The 20,205-nt window shown below is 47.9% G+C and overlaps 1 protein-coding gene across 4 annotated transcripts in view; it reads left to right on the forward strand.

Annotated features, from left to right (window-relative positions):
- Positions 1 to 20,205, forward strand: part of LOC122443876 (feline leukemia virus subgroup C receptor-related protein 2) — a 61,221-nt gene that overhangs the window by 9,492 nt on the left and 31,524 nt on the right. The gene's annotated exons all lie outside the window — the stretch shown is intronic.

Genomic DNA, 20,205 nt, shown 5'->3' on the forward strand with positions numbered 1-20,205 from the left:
CAGCACCCAAGCAAACACCCAACTGAGGAAAAAGTCACATGGAAAATGGTAGAAAGTTTCATGGCCGTTTTGCTCAAGCTCGCCCCTCCCCTCTCCCCTCTCAGGTGCCTCCCTGCAAACCTGAGCGGGCAAAGGGGACCAAACTTGCAACATTTTACATCAGTTGTTTCTATACACGAACAATGAACAATCCCCAAAGGAGAATCAGAGAACTGTTCCAATTACAGTAGCATTGAAGAAAACACTTGAGTCATTTAACGAACAAAGTGAAAGACTTGTGCACTGAAACCTGTAAAGTGTTACTGAAAAAGATTAAAGAAGCCATACATAAATGTAAAGGCATCCTGTGTTCATGGATTGGAAGACCTTAATATTGTTAAGATGTCAATACTACACAAAGCAGTAGCATAAATCTATAAATTCAGCACAATCACTATCAAAATCCTGATTTTTTTTACAGATGAAGGGAAAAAAATGCATCCTAAAATTCATATGCGGAAGTTTAAGGGACACTGAGTAGTCAAAGCAATCTTGGAAAAGAATCACAAAGTTGGAGATCGGACACTTCTCGATGTGTCTAATAAAACTAATAAAACTAACAAAACTAATAACAAAGCTATAGTAGTCATGATGGTGTAGTATCAGTGTAAAGACAGACTTACAGACCAAAGGAGTCCAGAGTCCAGAAATAAACCTTCACATATATATGGTCAAATGATTTTCAACAAGAGTGTCAAGACCATTTAAGAGGAAAAGGACAGCATTTTTTTCAATAGACTTTGTTTTCTAGAGCCGTTCTAGGTTCACAGCGAAATTAAGAGAAAGAGAGAGCTTTCCCATATATTCCCCACATCTGCTGCTTGTGTAGCCTTTCACATTGTCAACAACCGCCACTAGAGTGGTGCATTGGTTACAACTGATGAACCTACAAGGACACATGACCATCACCAGTCTTTTCAACAAATGGTATTGTGAAAAGCTATAAAACTCTTAGAAGAAAACGTAGGGGAAAATCTTCATGATACTGAATTTGGTAATGATGGCAGTGATTTCTTGGATTTGACACTAAAATCATCTATAACAACAATAGCATAAATTGGACTACATCAAAATGAAAAACTTTCATGTAAAAAGGACTCTCTCAACAGAATGAAAAGGCAAACTGTGAAATGGAAGAAAATATCTGCAAATCATGTATCTGATATGCGGTTCATAGCCAGCATACATAAAGAACTCCTGCAGTTGAACAACATCGAACACACAACCCAATTTAAAAATGAGCCAAAGACTTAAAGAGAAATTTCTCTGCCCAGAAAGATGCATGGATGGTCAATAAGTATATGAAAAAAAGCTCAACGTTAGGGAAATACAAATCAAAACTGCAATGAGATGCCACTTCATTACCCCTTAAGATGATTGTCAAAAAGAAAAAAGTAGTAAATGTAGGCAAAAATGTGGAGAAATTGGAACCCTTGTGCATTGCTGATGGAAATGTAAAATGATGCGGTCACATGGAAGACAGTATGGCACTTCCTCAAAAAATTAAAAATAGAATTACCGTAGGATTTAGCAATTCTACTTCCGGGTATATACCCAAAAGAATTCAAAGCAGGAACTTGAACAGATATTTGTACCCATGTTTATAGCAGCATTCTTCACAATCGATAAAAGGTGGAAGCAATCCAAGTGTTCATCTATGGCTGATTGTTAAAATATGAAATATACATATGATGGAATATTATTCATTCTTAAAAATAAAGGAAATCCTGACATGCTACACATGGATGGACCTTAAAGACATTGTGCTGAGTTAAATACAGTAGTCACAAAAATAGATATTCTGGAATTCTACTTGTGTGAGGTATTGAGCTGTCTTTTTTCTTCTGACACCAACCAATTCTGACTTTCTCTGATACCAACTGGGTGTCCCACAATTCAGTTCAACTCTGACACTAACTACTTGGAGTTAGTGCAGACTGCAGAAGTTAAGGGCTTGGACCCACAATACTGTCTCCATTTGCAAGTCCTAGGGACCTCCTATATTTCTGACTGACTAGCTATAAGGTGGGGTTCCTATGAGCCCTGCTCAGGATCTGTAATTTGCTAGAATGGTTCAGGGAACTCAGATAAACAGTTTACTTAACTGTTTTTCCTGGTTTATTATAAAGGGTACAAGTCAGGGACAGCCAAGTGGAGGAGATTCAAGAGCCTCTGCGGGGTGCCGCCCTCTTAGCACTTTGATGTCATGTGTTCACCAGCCTCACGGAACTTTCCTGGTTCCAGAGTTTTTCTAGAGCTCAATTCCCAGCTGCTCTCCTGTTCTCAGGGAGGGGGAGGGGGGTTTGCTGAAAGTTCCCAAACTCTAATCGCTTGAGCTTCTGGAGACCAGCTCCATCCCAAGGCTCTAGAGGGGCCTCAGTCTGAGTCACCTCATAGCATGAGCTCAGGTGTGATGGAAACAGGATCCTTATGAATCACAAAGGACACTCCTATCACTCAGAAAAGCCCGGGGTTTAGAGCTCTGTGCCAGGAGCCAGGGACAAAGACTAAATACATTTTTATTATACCATAGGTACTGCGAGTAATCAAATTCATAGAGACAAAATGTAGAATGGTGGTTTTGGTGGGGCTGGGGCAGGAGGGTGTGAGGAGCTCATGTTTAATGGATACAGAGATTCAGTTTGGGAAGATGAAAAGTATTGGCGATGGATGGAGGCGATGGTTGCACAATAATACGAATGTGTTTAATGCCGCTGAACTATACAGTTAGAAACAATGAAAATAGTAAAGGTTAGGCCATATATGTGTGTGTATATACATGTATGTATTCTACTGCAAAGAAACAAGCTACACACTGCTGGTGTTTGGAAACGTCTAGAAAGGCCATCACCTTGTCAGTCTCTGCTGGAGGAAGGCAGTCCTTGCCCTTCTGTGTAATGGCTGAGTTTCTGTGGATACTGGCCTCTGTTTCCCCATGGTTTGTGTTTCTCCGCTTCCTTAACTTTTCTCCTGTCCTCTTCCCCTGTTCCTCTGCCTCCTCTAAATGGGAAGCTTGCCAAAGGACTGGAACCTTGACTAATACATTTTTCCCGTGTCTCGGGGCTCTGGGCATAACAGGCGCTTAAGAATGGTCAGACTTACTAGTAAACAAGTATTCCTTTCCTGACGGGAAGTAAGGTGACCAGTCAGGTAGCTGAGAGCTCAGGTGATTGTCGAAAGGGACTCTCATGCCCAGATTGTCTTCCTGACATGACTCAATCTTATTCCTTCAGTGGAAAAATCTACCAGTCCTTACAGGGCGCCTTGAACTCCGCTGGGCCCACGATGGTTAGAACACCATCTTTAACTCTGCTGTGTACTCTTGGGCAGGACCTTAACTTTTCTAACTTTTGGCTTCTTTTTTTGTAAGATGGAGATAATATTGAAAGAAAGCATTAGTCGCTCAATTGTATCTGACTCTTTGTTACCCCGTGGACTGTAGCCCACCAAGCTCCATCCATGGAATTCTCCAGGCAAGAATACTAGAGTGAGTTGCCATTCTCTTCTCTGGGGATCTCCCTGACCCAGGGATCAAACCCAGGTCTCCTACATTGCAGGCAGATTCTTTACCATCTGAGCCATCTGGGAAGCCCGCAGAAGATAATATTGGCTAATGGCCATGAACTTGGGGAAACTTGGGGGGGATGTGAGAGACGGGGGAGGCCTGGCATGCTGTAGTCCATGGGGTCACAAAGAGTCAGACACGACTGGACAACTGAACAGCAACTGCAAAAGGTGGATGAGAGGAGTAAGGAGGGCATTTAGTGAGCAGAGTTTATCTGCTAAATGAAGAACAGATGCTGTCACTACTCAACACAGATAATTGGCTGCTGATCTGGAAAGAGAGACCAACACTTAAATGTTCATTATACCATGTGACAGGCTTAAGGGTCCACGCCTACAGGACATTCAGGGCTCACTCTGTGGGAGGACACGCTCCAGAGTGAATGTCCGGGGGACCCAGCCGGACAGCGTTCCCAAGGAGGTGACAGTTATGAGCCGATTCTCCATGAATGAAGTGACCAGGAATTGGGTGAACAGGGAAGAGTGGGCCTTTCTAGAAGTTTCCAGGCAGTGTCCTGATGGGGACTTGTTCCTCTTGAGAACTACTCAGACTAAAAGCTGTGCTGGTGCTGGGAGACGGTGTTACCTTCCCAGTGTGTGGTTGATGGAACCTGTCATTTGTGGTGAAGATTTTAGAGTCTCGGGCGGGGGCGGGGGGGCGGGGTATACATGTACGGGGCCAGCTCCCATGCATCAGACTTCAGTCTTACAAACCTAAGACCCTACTGAAGGGGGGATGGTGCCCAGGCTTATCAGGTGGACACAGCCGCTTTCCACTGCCTGATTCTTGATGTTTATCCAACAAAGCTGTTAACAGGATGTCCTTCCGTTGCCTTCACCTCCCCCTACCCCCGACATCAAACAGCCCTGTGTGAGTTGGTTGGATCCCTAGCAGAGATCCCTATCAGGGCTTTTCCCCCAGTGGCTCAGACAGTAAAGAATCTGCCTGCAATGCAGGAGACCCCGGTTCAATCTCTGGATTGGGAAGACCCCCTGGAGAAGGAAATGAAAACCCATTCCAGTATTCTTGCCTGGAGAATTCCATGGACAGAGGAGGCTGGTGGGCTATACAGTCCATGGGATCACAAAGAGTCGGACACAACTCAGTGACTAACACTGTCAGAGATGATAAAGAGCTATGGGGTTAAGGTGCAAGTGGGTGTTTGCTCTCCTTTCTTTCTCTTCCGTCTCTTGACTTCTGTCTAGCACCATCCCAAACTTAACCCAGGGGAGCATCTCCCTTCTCTTGTTTCTTCAGGACTAAGGGCCTTTGTCTTTGCTGAGTCATTCAGGGGTGGGAAGTATCCTGAAGGTTCTGGCGGCCCATCCGGACTCCTCTGCCTCTTCCCCCTTTTCCAAGCATCTCTCTTTTTCTCTGCTGTTGAAATCTGTAGCTTGACCTCTGAGCCACACATGGTTGGAGATGAGGGCTTACCCCAGCATGAGGACAGAGTGTACCAGGGCACTGTGCGTTTGCAGGAGGGTATTGGGAGTAGGGCTGGCTTTCCGTTGCTCATCAACTTCTCGGGATTAGACAGAGTGTCCCGGAACCATGAGTGGAGTGGTGTTTGCTTTGGCTCCCATCTGAGTCTTTCTCTAGAGAGGAGGTGAACACAAATCCCTTTCGTTACCAGGTGATCACTCTTGATTGGACAACTCTGCTGACTCCAGGAGGAAGGGGGATAGAAGCTGGAGCAAGATTGGGGAGTTACTTTTCTTCCTCTTCCTCTCCCCTGGACATTCCTGATCTCTACTCCCACGGTGCTGTGTTGGCCTGGCTGCGTCTGCCCTGCTGGCTCTGGACGCAGCTGTCTCTGCTCAGGGCCATTTGCTGTGCCCACCAACTCAGAAATGTAGGAAGTGAGGTGCCATGAGTCATGGCCTTAAAGCAGGGTCTGTCGCACCTAGCTGTTTGTTTGGGGTGGCGGCTCCCCCTTGAGCAATCCTCGCCTCCTCAGACCTTTGACCTGGGCTTCCTGTTTGGCGCTCGACATGTTTGTGGAGCCACTCAGTGAACTCAGAGGCCCATTTCTTTTCTGTCAAGGAGCTAGGCAGGAGCACGCCATGGTCCCACCATCTGCTCCTGCCTGGGACTCCAAGGGAGGCAGCAGCTGAGAATTAGCTCTTGATTTCTGTCCTTGGGGGGTGCTAAGTCACTTCAATCATATTCAGCTCTGTGTAACCCTATGGACCGTAGCCCATCAAGCTTATCTGTCTTTGGGGTTTCCCAGGCAAGGATACTGGAGTGGGTTGCCATGCCCTCCTCCAGGGGATCTTCCCGACCCAAGGATCGAACCCTCATCTCCTCTGTCTCCTGCATTGGCAGGCGGGTTCTTTACCACTAGCGCCACCTGGGGAGTCCTCAGAGCAGCGAAGGGCCATTGTTTCTAAATGAGCTCCATGAATCTCCAGCATCAGCATCCTCCAGAGGGGGAAGGGGAGGATGTTTGTTAGATGTGCAGATTGCCAGGCCTAGGGGGCCAGATCCAAGGAATTACCCTCTCCAGGGTGAGACTTTAGAATCTGTGGTTTTAATTCTCCACCGGGGACTGTGATACGCCCTGAAATTTGAGAACTCCTGATATGGGAGCCATGGGACCCTGGCCCGGTTCTGCCAGCCCCTGTCTTTGGGGCCTCTGGTTGGACACCTGCCCTCTTGGGGCATCAGTTTCCTTATCTGTAAGGAGGAAGCCAGCCTCACAGGTGGACACCCAAGTTCAACAAGGTGTGAAAGCTCCTGATCCCGAGGAGCCTCCACAGACAGTCACTGAGTACACATCGTCTTCTCCCTGCCCACCAAACTCAGGTTTGCTGCACTCCTTCAGGTGCCTCTGGGTCTAGGCCTTTCTTTCAGCTCAGCTGTCCTAGGAATACTGCTCACTGATCCTCCTCCCTGACGCCATAGGTCAGGAAGGAACTTAAGCAGACCTGCCTGTCCACTCCCTCCACTGATGCATTAGGTTGGTGCTGGCATCACCAACCACCCTTCTAGAAATAGGCCACCCCCCACAAGACCTTGTTTATAGAAAACAGGCCAGAAGAGGCCCTGGTGGGCATGCGGTGGGGACTGAGAACATGCAGATGGAAAAATAGACAACTGGTGTTCTGGTTTTACCCTTTATCTTTGGGGCATTGTCTTCTCATCGCTGAAGGGAGATTCCAGAGCATATATTTGCCATCGAGCAACATGTCACCCGGGGCCTCAGGAGCATGGGCGTGGTGGGTGGAGGAAAAATGCAGCTTGGCCCAGCCCTCCTACTAATCTTTTCCACTTTTTATGTGTCAGTGGGCCTCCTGAGAAAATCCCCTCCACCTGCTTCCTCAGCAGCCCTGGAAGCTGGTCCTGGGAAGAGTGGCAGGTGGAGAAGCTCCTCCTTCTTTGAGACTGGCTGACTTGGGGGGTGAGACCTGGGAAGACCTGGCTGCCAAGAGGCATTCTCAGCCTCTAGCCTTGGGACAGGCATCTTGATAATGCCTTGCTTTATTTGTGGAGTAAAGACAGCCCTAGGGCTTCCCTGGTGTCTCAGTGGTAAAGAATCTGCCTGCCAAGCAGGAGATGCAGGTTTGATCCCTGGGTCAGGAAGATCCCCTGGAGCAGGGAGTGGCAACCCACTCCAGTATTCTCGCCCAGAGAATTCCACGGACAAAGGGGCCTGCAGGGTTACAGACTATGGGATCGAAAAAGAGGGAGCAACTATACAACGACAATGACAGTCCTCCTTGGAAATGTTTGGTTCTCTCAAGGCTACTGTGAGGGAAAGGAAGTTGTGTTTGCAGGGATCAGACCACCGTGGTAATTTTGTTGAGAGACACCCAGAGATATTGACATTGTCTCCAGTTACTGTACTGCCTCTTAACTCACTGTCCAGAAAGAACTTTAAGAAAAAAGTTATTTATTTACTTGGCTGTTTCAGGTCTTAGTTGGGGCATGTGGGATCTAGTTCCCTGACCAGGGATTGAATCCAGGCCCCCCTATATTGGGAACATGGGCTCTTAGCCACTGGACCACCAGGGACGCCCCTAGAAAGAACTTTGATAAGAGGTACAGAGTAATTGTTAGCCATTCTATAATGACCCAAACACATTCCTTAGTTATGTAACAAACCCCGTTGCAAAGGACCCCATTGGTCCCTGGCTTATCTTGGGTCTCAGACCACGTGTTCCTGGGTTGTGTGGCTGCTTGAAGCCTGGCTCAGCGAGGTTCTGTGGGAAGAGAGCAGGGCTGGGAGTGGACCAACAGAAGTCGTGATGTTACCTCACTGCTGATCAGCTCTGTGACTTCAGCAAGTTGAGCCAACTCAGTTACGAGATGGAGAGAAGGATGGGCCTCTCCCAGGGCGCTGTGTCTCAGTCTGTGCTGTGGGCTTCCTGCTGCTCACCTCACTGGATGGTTTTGATGCTGTTTGTATGCTGGATGTGCAGGTGCCTTGAAAACTGTGAAATTCTGTGCAAATGTGGGCTTTTGAAAGTGAAAGTGAAAGTCGCTCAGTTGTGCCTGACTCTTTGTGATCCCATGGACTTATACAGTCCATGGAATTCTCCAAGCCAGAATACTGGAGTGGGAAGCCTTTGCCTTCTTCAGGGGGTCTTCCCAACCTAGGGATCAAACCCAGGTCTCCCACATTGTAGGCGGATTCTTTACCAACTGAGCCACAAGGGAAGCCCAAGAATACGGAGTGGGTAGCCTATCCCTTCTCCGGGGCATGTTCCTGACGCAGGAATTGAACCGGTGTCCCCTGCATTGCAGGCAGATTCTTTACCAACTGAGCTATCAGGGAAGCCCCTTAAGTGCCCTTAAAAAAAGTCTCTAGACTTGCCATGACACTTAGAAAGTAAAAGGCTTTCTGTATATAGATCAGGTCCTGGCCACCTGGTAAAGAGCCACCTTGGATTAGGGGCCACACCCTTGGTTTACAGGGCTTGCCATTCTTGATTTTACAGTCAGCTGTTGATTTCAGAAAAAGTTCCAGTCATTCTGGTTGTCGGGGCCTCTCCCACAGCTCCTGGGTTCCAGAGCATCCCTGCTGATTTGGTCTTTTTGACTTGAGTGATGATGCAGCTCCTGAGGTCCTATGGACCATTCTAACTCCTTTTGATCCCAAGAAGGGCCTTTTGCCAGGGGTTGGCACAAAGCAGCTTTTCAATCTCTGTATGCCCTGGATGGCTCCTGTCTTCAATGTAGGCAGTAGCGGCTGTGGCAGAACACAGAGCTGACTTAGTCCTCACTCTCAGGAGACGGGTCCCGGGGGTAAGATGTCTTCTCCTCAGGGCCTAGTGGTCCTGGGGTTACCACATTTTCTCCCAGGCCCCTTACATCTGGGCTTTCCTGGTGGCTCAGTCGGTAAATAATCTGCCTGCAATGCAGAAGACCTGAGTTTGATCCCTGGGTCAGGAAGATTCCCTGGAAAAGGAAATGGCAACCTACTCTGGTGTTCTTACCCAGGAAATCCCATGGACAGAGAAGCCTGGTGGACTACAGTCTATGGGGTCACAAAGAGTCAGACACGACTGAATGACCAAACCACCACCAACAACCACCTAAGGGTGATGTTGATCCATGGTGACAAGTGAGGACTGGTGGGGCTCAGACCATCTTTGTGGCTGTGATAATTGACTTTTCTCTCTCTAAAATTCTTCTGTCTCTCCTTGGGGAACAGAGGACCCCATCATCTGTCCCAGGAGTGCTAACCTTATATTCTCATGCTATTCCACAAAAATCTACATCCTTTACTAGGGCATCCCCACTGTGGGCCAGATCTCTGTCCCTTGCAAGTAACTGACACAGGCTCCTGGCCATCAGTCCTTGTTTCTCTTTGAATTCTGTTTATACTGGATTGCATCCATTCCGGCCAGCCTCTGGGTGTTTCCCCAGTTGACAGACCACAGGTAATGTGACAAATGAGAGTCAGTGAATGAAGGCTCTAACCCCCTTGGCTGTCTGTCTCATGTGGTACAACCTTGGATGAAGGGTTACATTGGCTGGTTGGTTTGTTGTTAAGTTATGTCTGACTCTTTGTGACCCTATGGACTGTAGCGTGCCAGGCACCTCCATCCATGGAATTTCCCGAACAAGAATACTAGAATAGGTTGCCATTTCCTTCTCCAGGAGATCTTCCCAGCCCGGGGACTGAACTCATGTCTCCTTCTTGGCAGGCAGATTCTTTACCACTGAGCCACCTGGGAAGCCATAAGGCCTTTGTGTATGTGTGCTAAGTCTCTTCGGTGGCGTCTGACTCTTTAAAACCCTATAAATTGTAGCCCACCAGGCTCCTCCGTCCATGGGATTCTCCAGGCAACGATACTGGAGTAAATTGCCATGCCCTCCTCCAGGGGATCTTCCTGACCCAGGAATTGAACCCACATCTCTTACATCTCCTACATTAGCAGGCGGGTTCTTTACCACTAGCGCCACCCAGGAAGCCCATTAAGGGCTATACTCTCCATTTATAGGGCCAAGCACTCTGACCTTTATGTCAGTTCTTGGGAGCTATGGTTTCTTTGAGACAATGCACCACAGCCTTTATTTACTGACTGAACAAATATTTCTTGAATGTCTACTCTGTGCCAACCCACATTCTGAGCTCTGAGGAAAGAGTTGTTGTTGTTCAGTCACTCAGTTGTGTCCGACTCTTTGAGACCCCATGGACTTTAGCAATAGAAAAGAAAAGTTCCTGAATTCACATCTGAGAGAAGAGGGATTAGACTCTAAGCTTGATGGAGTGACTGGTGGTGGAAGCGTTGGGCCAAGTAGGAGGGGAGCTGGGTAACTCCCTAAATCCCAGGCCAGAACTCATGGCATTGCTTTCCAGGGATGGTGGTAGATATGGGTAATTAATAGTTTTTCTGGTGCAAGGTTTAGATTTCTTTTTCTTTCCAGATCTCTCTGGGACCATGAGGCAGGGCTTAATGAAGTTGGCATCTTAGGGAAAAACTACCTAGGGCCCAGCCTGTCTCTTTCTGGAGGCTCAACCTGAAATGGGAGGAACTGGGTCTGGTTCGTGGCAGCCTTTTAAGAAACCACTCTTCCAGGGCCTGCCTGTGAGTAAGCCCTCTGATCTGAGTTTCACCTCTGAAAGTCAGAAGTGGTGGTCTTTCAACCAAGAAAGCCCAATCAGACTCGGAAGAAAACTTGGGAGTATTAGAAACATGTATGGTCACATGAGGGGCTTCCCTGGCAGCTCAGCTGGTGAAGAATCTGCCTGCCATGCAGAAGACCCGGGTTTGATCCCTGGGAAGATCCCCTGGAGGAGGGTATGGCAACCCACTCCAGTATTCTTGCCAAGAGAATTCCATAGACAGAGGAGCCTGGCGGGCTAATGGGGTCGCAGAGTCAGACATGATTGAGCGACTAAGCATGCACACACGGTCACATGAGCTGCTTTCAGGAATGACCGCATGTGACATATCAGACAAAGGAAACAGTTCTTCTGCTTTGAGCTATTTCACCATCTGTCGCCAGCAGGGAGTGGTGAGGTTGAGCATGGGAACAGCACACAAGACATGTGAGTTCAACTGTTGGCTGCTGCGGGCTGGCATCTGGTTGGGGGTTGGTGGAAGTGCCAAAGCATCTCAATGGAGCTTTTTATTTTCTCCAAGAGTTGGAGAAAGTGAGGTCTGCATCTGCGCCTTTCCTGGCCTGGTGGTTAGAAAGATGTCCCTTTTCTTTCCTCGTCCCCAACTGAGTCACTGGGGAAGTTCTAGGAGCCTGTGGTCATTGGCTGTCCACTCTGTCATGAGAGGGACCTTTGGGTGGAGAAGTCAGCCATGAGTCGGGCACTTGGGGAAAGGGGAGCAGAGGCTGGAAAGTGGGGGCAAAGGCTGCTCTCATCTAGACCAGGACTGAGCCTTTGCTGATGTCACCACAAGCACAATTTCAGGAGGAACACCTACCCTTAAAAGGAGGCGTGTATGCTCCAGGAGCCTCCGGAGGTGATGACTGAAAGCAGCACAAATATGAAGCTGAGCTTAAAAAAAAAAAATTAAACTCTTTGTCAAAAAAATTAATCAGAATTTCCCTGTAGAACTCAGACCCCTCCCCTAAACTTAGCACCTTCCCTGTTTAGAGCCCAGGGTACCTCTGCTACCTGCCCTCTGCCAATAATGAGGAGGAAACCCATCCCCAAAGCTGTAGGGCAAGACCAAGGTGTGTTGGCTACTTAGAAGCTTGGTAGTACTCTTCGTCTTGCATTTATCTCCTCCCTTACCTTTTAGTGTGGTGCTTCATATCAGTGGGTGTTCAGTAAATCTTAAGTGTAGGTTTAAGGGTGGGTGGTTGATCAGCCTACATTCCAGGGAGCCCCCCCCCCCGTGTCTGATCTTGGGGAGCTCCAAATTGGGGGTCTTCCCTGTGTCTTTCCACCTTGCATCTGCTTTCTTTTGGTGGTCAACTCTTGCAGTTCAGCAAATTGCTACTCTGCCCAGCTTCTTTGCTATATCAGAGACTGGCAATACTTGATTTAGGCTTGAGTTCTGGAGTTCTGAAAGTCTTCTCTGTTCAGAAGATATTTCCTGAGCCTCGTCTCTGTTCTTGGCAGAGTACTGGGCGTGGTATGGGGAGGGGTCACACAAAGAAAGGTTTGTCAATGTCCCTGTCCTCATGGTGCTAAAATCTAGCTGGAGAGATGACAAATAACCTACATGGAAGACAATCAGAAGTCAAGCATATGAGAACAAGAAACCCCATTGGGGTTGACTAAGTGGTCAACAGTCAGACTGTAGCTGGAACCACATCTCCTGATTGCTTCCTCCAATAGCTAGACTCATGGGAGGTGCTTGAATGATAGCATCGCACCTGTAAGACTAGAGATGTTATCAGGTCTCTGAGGCAGTGACTTCCATGAAATTTGCCCAGTTCATCAAGGGACTTGGAATCAGATTGCCATGGGCTTGCATCTCAGTTCTGCCTTTAGAAGCTGGGTGACCTTGGGCAAGTTATAGTGTCCTCCTCTATAAAAACCAAACCAGAGATAATCTTGCCGATTTTAGGGAGTTTTTGTAAGGAATTAAATGAAATAGCATGAAAAATCCTTTAGTAACTGGCTAGCACACAGTGGGTGCTCATTATGTGTTTATTTATTTCCTTCCTTCTGCTTTGAGTTAACAGCTAGGACTGGAATGTTCAGCCAAATGGTTAAGGCTACGGACTCTAGTAGCCATGACCTGAACTTGAAGACTGGCATAGAACACTTGCTGTTGTTTGACCTTGGACAAGCTACTTAAATGCTAGTTTTCTCAATTTTAAAAAAGAGATTTGAAAAAAAAAAAAAAAGAGAGATTTGGGGACTTCCTTGGTGGTTGAGTGGTTAAGAATCCGCCTTCCACTACAAGGAACACATTCAATCCCTGGTCAGGAAACTAGGATCCTACATGCCATGGGGCAACTAAGCCTACACACCACAACGAAAACCCAGCCCAGCCAAAACAGCATAAAAAGCAAAACAACAACAAAAAGTAGGGATTAAAAGAGGGTGTGTGTGCATACATGTACAGTATTTAGTGGCACCTAGGCCGGCAGCTGTGGCGTGGCGAGCACAGTCAGCCAGCCTTGATGGAGTTTCTGACCTTCCCTGGGAGGCAAGTCTTACAGACCGTCCTGGTTTCCCTGGTGCTCCCGCTGTCTTCACCTAACCTCTTTTCCTCAAGTGCCTGCTAAGTTGCTTTAGTCGTGTCTGACTCGTTGCCTGCTAGGCTCCTCTGTCCATGGGATTCTCCAGACAAGAATACTGGAGTAGGTTACCATGCCCTCCTCCAGGGGATCTTCCTGACCCAGGGATCAAACCCATATCTCTTACTTCTCCTCCTACATTGGCAGGTGGGTTCTTTATCACTAGCGCCACCTGAGGGACTGAGGAAATCCAAGAGTGTCCAGGTTATGTAAGCCACCAGCGCAATCACAGACTTGAAGACAGACCCTGTGATGAGGGGAGGGGACTCTAAGGGAGTCTAGAGTCTGACCAGCTGTGACTGCTTCCCAAGTTCTTAGGGACCTAAGCTTAGCCTTTTAAATCCATAAACCTCTTTCATGGGCGATTTGTCCCCAAATCAATGAGACTGTTTTCGTTCCTGAAGGTCTGCTCCATCCTTAATCCCGAGTTGGCTTTTGCCAAAGAAGCCAGGGGCTTGGATTTGGGAATTTCAAAAATACATTCATGTGAACAGGCTTTGCTTGCACATTATTGCTGACTGTGATGTGTTCCTAGGAGCTGCCAGCTGGTCCTGGGTGGCTCGTCCTCACGATTAAACCGTTGTTCGAGTTCAGCGTTTCAGTGCCCAGCAGCCGCCTCGCTCCTTTCTGGGGCATCCAAGACTCAATCCCAGGACCGCCTCTGAGCCTGTCACATTCAAAGGTGGCTTTCCTGCAGTGTGCCGTCCTGCCCTGGGGACCCGGAGCCTTTCCTGTGCGTCATTTTGCCCAGATTAGTTATGTCTTGATCACTGAGGTGCAGTGTTTTCACTAAGGTGTAAACAATGGTCTGAGTGACGCTGGCCAGGGGGAGAGAGAGGTATTAATAGTAGCAGAATTTTGTATTGAGTGTGCCGACCTGCCTCAGCAGCACCACTTTCTGGTGTTTAAATGCACACAGCAGTGTGTAGGGATGGACCTTGAGTGTTGAAGTCACTTCTGGATTTTGCCCAGACAGGGTGTAGTGGTGGCCTCCCTGCGGGTGGCCCTGCTGTCCATGTCTGCGGTACCAGAGTCCAGATATGCAGCCCAGGAGTGGGTGGGTCTGTGTGTATGGGATGGAAATTCGACATACTGCTTTTTGAAGCACCTTGTGGTGCTTCCCTAGTGGCTCAGATGGTAAAGAATCTGCCTGCAGTGTGGGAGGCCCGGGTTCAATCTCCAGGAAGATTCCCTGAAGAAAGAAATGGCAGCCCACTCCAGTATTCTTGCCTGGAAAATTCCATGGATAGAGGAGCCTGCCGGGCTACAGTCCATAGGGTGGCAAAGAGTCGGACACAACTGAACAGCTAACACTTTCACTTTAGTGCCCCTAAACTCTATATGGACTTAAATGACCCTTTATGAAAGAACATTTTCGTATGTTTGTCTATGTATGTTCTTCTCAACTGTTGTTCTCCGTGACCTTTAGTTTCTGATTAATCTGTAATGATTAATAGATCATTAAGATCATCACTAATGTATATAGACATGTGTAGATACACACCTGTTCATGGTCACCCATCGCATAAAAACAGCCTTGTGGGGGTGACATCGTGCTGTGTGCTTTAAGATTGCTCGTAGGGGTGGATCAGCTTTAAGTAAACCTGGTGTATGGAAATCTAGATTGAATACAGATTTATCTTTCATGTGGTGCTGGTTTAAAAGAAACCTTCAACTATGTTCTTTTTAAAACCACACTTTCTCTAAGAGCCTTGTCTAGACAGTTTTAAGTTTCCAGCCACATCATTCCCCAGGTCTGGGTTCACAGCTAGTATGGAAAGGAAGTGATGTTTCCTGACATTCCAGTAAACTGCAGGCCTTTCATTTAATGCCCATTTATCGAATAAACCCCTGTCCTATTTACCAGGCAGCAGACTAATGTCAGAAGAAAGAGTGAAATTTAAAGGACTCAAGGGGTTAGGTCAAGGAAGTCAGGCCTCCCTGAAATAATCAAGGACTCAGAGAAGGAGCTGAGGGTGAGATGGGCTCTAAAAGGTTCAAGGAGGGAGACCCTTGCAAGCAATGAATCTGCTGGGATAGAGATGATGAAGGGTTGGACCTGTGAATCATCCGATCAGTGGACACCCAGAGAAGCAGATGGAAATGAGACTGGAGGTGAAGAAAGACAAGAATATCAGGCTGAGGGGTGTGTGGATGTGGTCCTCCCTGGGAGAGGGCTGGCTCCTTGAGGGTCCTTGAGCTGGACCCCGTGATCAGAACAGTGCTGAGAAAGGTGCCCCTGAACACACTGTGTAGGCTGGTGGGGGAGAGGTCACATCACCTAAAAGGGACACAGAGGCCAAGTGGGCATCCCAGGGAGGCTGGGGAGGGTCTGGACAGCGTGGATGTGAGAAGGTAGAGGCCAGGGCAACCAAGAGATGAGAGAGGCAGAGAGAAGGAGCAGAGAATGATGAGGAGGAGAACCAGGGCAGGTGGCTGAGGGGCTGCATCGGTCAACCGAGCACGTCTCATTTGTCCAGGTGTCCTCTCCTCCCAGGCCTGTCGCCCGTGCTATGGGAGAGCGTGGCGGGTGGGAAGGGAGTGAAGCCTCCCGACATAAAGCATCCTGCTGGGAAGTCCATTCAGATGGGCCCACTAGTCCTCAGAGCAACCCCCTGAGCTCGAGGGTATGAACTAGGCAGTACAGTACCTTCCTGTGGGCTGGGAAACAGGCAAAATGAAGGGAAATAACATGTCAACGTCAGCCTTCTAGTGACTGGCAGAGCTGGGGTGTGAACTCAGACCCTTCTGACCCCAGAGCCTAAGCCCTTAACCTCTGTATAGAGTGATGACAAGTCAGAGGGATACTGGGGTAGAAAGGAGGAACGGGGAGAGGTTTGCTTTGAAATGAACAATGTTCTCTTAAAATGAACCTCATGGGTGTGAGCTCCTTGAGGAGCAAGGTGATTCCTGGTGAGGACATAAGGAGAACAAGTTGGAAAGGAGCCTTCAAGCCCGGGGCTTCTGCTTCAGGGAAACTGCTGACCCAGTAAGGGGACATTTCTGATCCTTGGTCCTAGGGAGCCCTGAAATCCAAGAGATATGTTGTCCTTATCTGGTGACTGTGGCCAAAGGGAAGGAATGAGGTAGTGGGGGCCTAGCCGTGGGGCTGAGAGTGGGCCTGGCTTTCTCTGATCAGCCGATCTGCCTGGGGGAAGAATGGGCGGAGGAGGAATGAGGTTCGGTGGGTGAGAACCTGCTTGCTGACGCGGTTGCCTCCTACCAAGAGGAGCGGCCCCCTCCTGGCCAATACCTGGGTCTGGAGGATGAGGTGCCTGCGACCCTGGCAGAGGGTTCAGATGGGGCTCAGTGGTCTGTCCTGGTTCCGGTAGGACTGAGCCCTCACCATGGTGTTGACACAGAGCCCCCTGCCTTTTGCGAAAGCCCCAGGGTCTTCCTCGGATGGTCTGGGCATGTTCATGACCAGGTAGCTTTGGGGGGCGGCTTTGTGCCTGGGTTCTGCTTCAGTCTGACTTGGGGCTTTTCTGAGTGCCCCGTGTGGATGGTGATGAGGACAGTGGTTCTGTGGGTCTCAGCAAACATAACACGTGTTGTGCTGTGCTGTGTAGTGGGTTAAGTGTGGACATCTTACCCCAGATGCAGCCTTGCGGTTTCTGGATTAATTTTTGCTCTGCCAAGTGTGTGAGCCAGAATGACAAGTGATGCATGACGCAAGTATGGCTTCCTCCTGTCACCCGAAGCCCTCAGGCTGCACAGGCGTGTTTAACTGGGACATGTGCTCTGCAAATGCTCGTGATCGCAGCTCTGGCAACAGTGTTTAGATGTCATCCTTGCGTTTGCAGAAAGGGCAAAATCAAATCAAAGATAAAAATAGAGTATCTTCCCAGTCTGCATTCCACCCTTCATTCACCCCATTTGGATTATACGTCTTGTTTTGGAGGAAAGTGCACCATTGTATTTAGGCTCCTGGGCTCTGAAGGGTGGAGACTGTGACTGGGTTTGTCTGTGTGTTGTGTACTTTGCCCATGACTATTTGGTTAAGGAGGATAAAACTAGAACAAATGCTGGGGCAAAGGGCAAGTCAGAACCAGTTAGCAGTGATTTTTTTTTTTTTTTTTTAAGCAGTGACTTTTAATCCTTTACATTCATGGTGTGAGCTTTGCTTTCTTTGTGAGCGTGGAAAGGATGAGGCTCCTACCCTTGGGAGCAGCGTTCTCTCAACTCTTCACATTTTTCTTGGCCTCACTTGGGCTGCAGGTCTCTGGTTTTTACCCTGGTGGTGTCCTATCGAATGTGTGACAGAACTCAAAGGAGTGAAAATATAGGCTCCTGTGTTGACTGATGTCACACCAGCAACATTTCCTGGGAGGCAGGAGGTGAGCTGGGGCCCAGAGTCAGACAGAACTGGTTTGGGAGCCCAACTCGTATGCTACCAGCCAGTGTGATGTTGGCTGGGTACTGACCAGTTTTTCTCATTTTTGTCTTTGTTTTAAGAGCTCGTGGACTAAGTGAAAAAGATAAGCTATATTACATGCCCCATGCCTAGTAGATGCTCAAAAGCTGGTTGGCATCCTATCCTCTTCCCAACCCCTGAATCCCGCACCCATTTTCTTCCCTTACCTGGAAGTACAGCATGGTTTGTAGAAAGAACATGGTCATTAGTGGGCAGACCTGTGTGATTCTACCAGCTTTGTGTAGATAAGACCTTCTACCAATATCCATTTGTCCATCCACCCAGCCAGCCAACATGACTGAGTTCCTGCTAAGGGACAGACTCGGGATCTAGGAGCTGGGTGTAGAGCTCTGCACGCTCACTGAGCACGGCTTTCAAGAAGCTGGAAAAAGTACGTTCTGAAAAACAGAAGTGGCAGCAGCTTGCAGTGCAATCCCTGTGTTTTAATTTTCACCCAGGGCATGAAAGTACTGCCAAAGCCAACATCCTCCTGGAGAAAGGTCCCTGTGGGACAGACTTGCCACCTGGCCAGGGCTGCCTCGGGCCTTTAAGCCGATTGCCCCATCCTGAGTCTGGAAAAGCACTCATTCAGGCTTAGAGTGTGGACAGAGTGTGGACAGAGGATGGAGTGGGGCCTCTGAGGGTTCAAGTGTGCAGCGTGGACCCAGCTGGGAGGACCTCCCTCTCGAGGTAGAAGATCACTGGGCATTAGATCCCCCTCCATCAGGGTCCTTTGAGAATGACAGAATCCCAGAACCTTGAGTGATGTCCCATATCTTCCCTCCTTTGTGCAAAAGGAACCCTCTGGCATCCTGTTTAACCGCTAGATGTGCAACTTCAAAGTGCTTAGGAAACCAGAGAGGATGTGCAGTGGCCCACCTTCCCAGCTGTGAAGGGTACATTGCCCCTCTATCTTTGGCTGGTTTTTACCCTCAACGTCTTGGAGACCAGCAGTTAAGAAGCGGGACTCAATTCTGATAGATTAATGTAAGTGAGGATCAGATAAAGCTCTAAGGACATGAAATACCTTCTCTCATGGAGGAGCCTGCTCGCTTGGACTTTTCTCTGACTTTTAGCCCTGAAGGGCAATCTAGGCCCCATGAAGGAGGCACTTCTTAGAGACACCAGGAGATCTGGTTTCTCGACTCTGTGTGACCCTGAACAAGTCGCTAAACCTCTATTTGGTCCTCTAATAATGGGTTTCTAAGAGAGGATGATAAAGGCACTCTGGAACTATTGTTCAATCATTTCAACCCACAAATATCTCCATTTGTGTTACCTTTTGTATCTTTCTTTTAATTCTCCCTGCCCCCATTAGATTATAAAGCTCCTTGAAGTACTCTGCCATATACATGTCTGTACTCCCTGCGAAATCTAGCAGAATACATTTCAAAAAGCAGATGTTTTAAAGATCAGTTTGACTTGTTGATTGTATACAGTATACACTGGAAGAATGCTACTCTGAACCTGTTGATGGTGACTTTTGAGACTATTTCAGAGCTAAGAATCACTAGTGACTGCCTTGAGTGGCTGTAATTGACCGGCTAGAAAACCAATTGGGATGATGAGCACATTGGCAGCTAATGATGTTATAATTGTCCTGAAAGCAAATTGCTTTTCTACCTGCTGTTGCTGTCAATTTCAGTAACCTTAACACAAAAGAGTTAGCTTCTCTCAATTCTAGAATTTGAATCTTGCATGAGTTTTCAGGCTATGTTCCAATTTCCACCTTGGTATTTCATGTGGCAGAAGGGTTTGGGGCGTTGTATCACAGCTGGTCACTCCTGAATCATGGTGTTTCTGCTGTCAGAAATACCCAACTGTTAGGTCCCTGAAGTTAGAACTGCAGTGCTGATATGAGATGTTTTAATTTTTGGGGTATGTGAGTGTGTGTGTGTGAGTGTGTGTGTGTGTGTGTGTGTGTGTATTTATAGCCAGTTTGCATGTGCCTATGTCCCGTGTATATAAATTTACGCAGTTGTGTGAATTCACACCACAGATGCTTTCTTGGTTTTTTTTTTTCCATTTATTTTTATTAGTTGGAGGCTAATTACTTTACACTATTGTAGTGGTTTTTGCCATACATTGTCATGAATCAGCCATGGATTTACATGTGTTCCCCATCCTGAACCCCCCTCCCACCTCCCTCCCCATCCCCTCCCTCTGGGTCTTCCCAGTGCACCAGCCCCGAGCACTTGTCTCATGTATCCAACCTGGACTGGCGATCTGTTTCACATTTGATAATATACATGTTTTGATGCTGTTCTCTCAGGTCATCCCACCCTTGCCTTCTCCCATAGAGTCCAAAAGTTTGTTCTATACATCTGTGTCTCTTTTTCTGTCTTGCGTATAGGGTTATCGTTACCATCTTTCTAAATTCCATATATATGTGTTAGTATACTGTACTGGTGTTTGTCTTTCTGGCTTACTTCACTCTGTATAATGGGCTCCAGTTTTATCCACCTCATTAGAACTGATTCAAATGTATTCTTTTTAATGGCCGAGTAATATCCATTGTGTATAT

The sequence above is a fragment of the Cervus canadensis genome, chromosome 6 (genome assembly GCF_019320065.1).
Source record: "Cervus canadensis isolate Bull #8, Minnesota chromosome 6, ASM1932006v1, whole genome shotgun sequence".
Taxonomy (NCBI): Eukaryota; Metazoa; Chordata; class Mammalia; order Artiodactyla; family Cervidae; genus Cervus; species Cervus canadensis.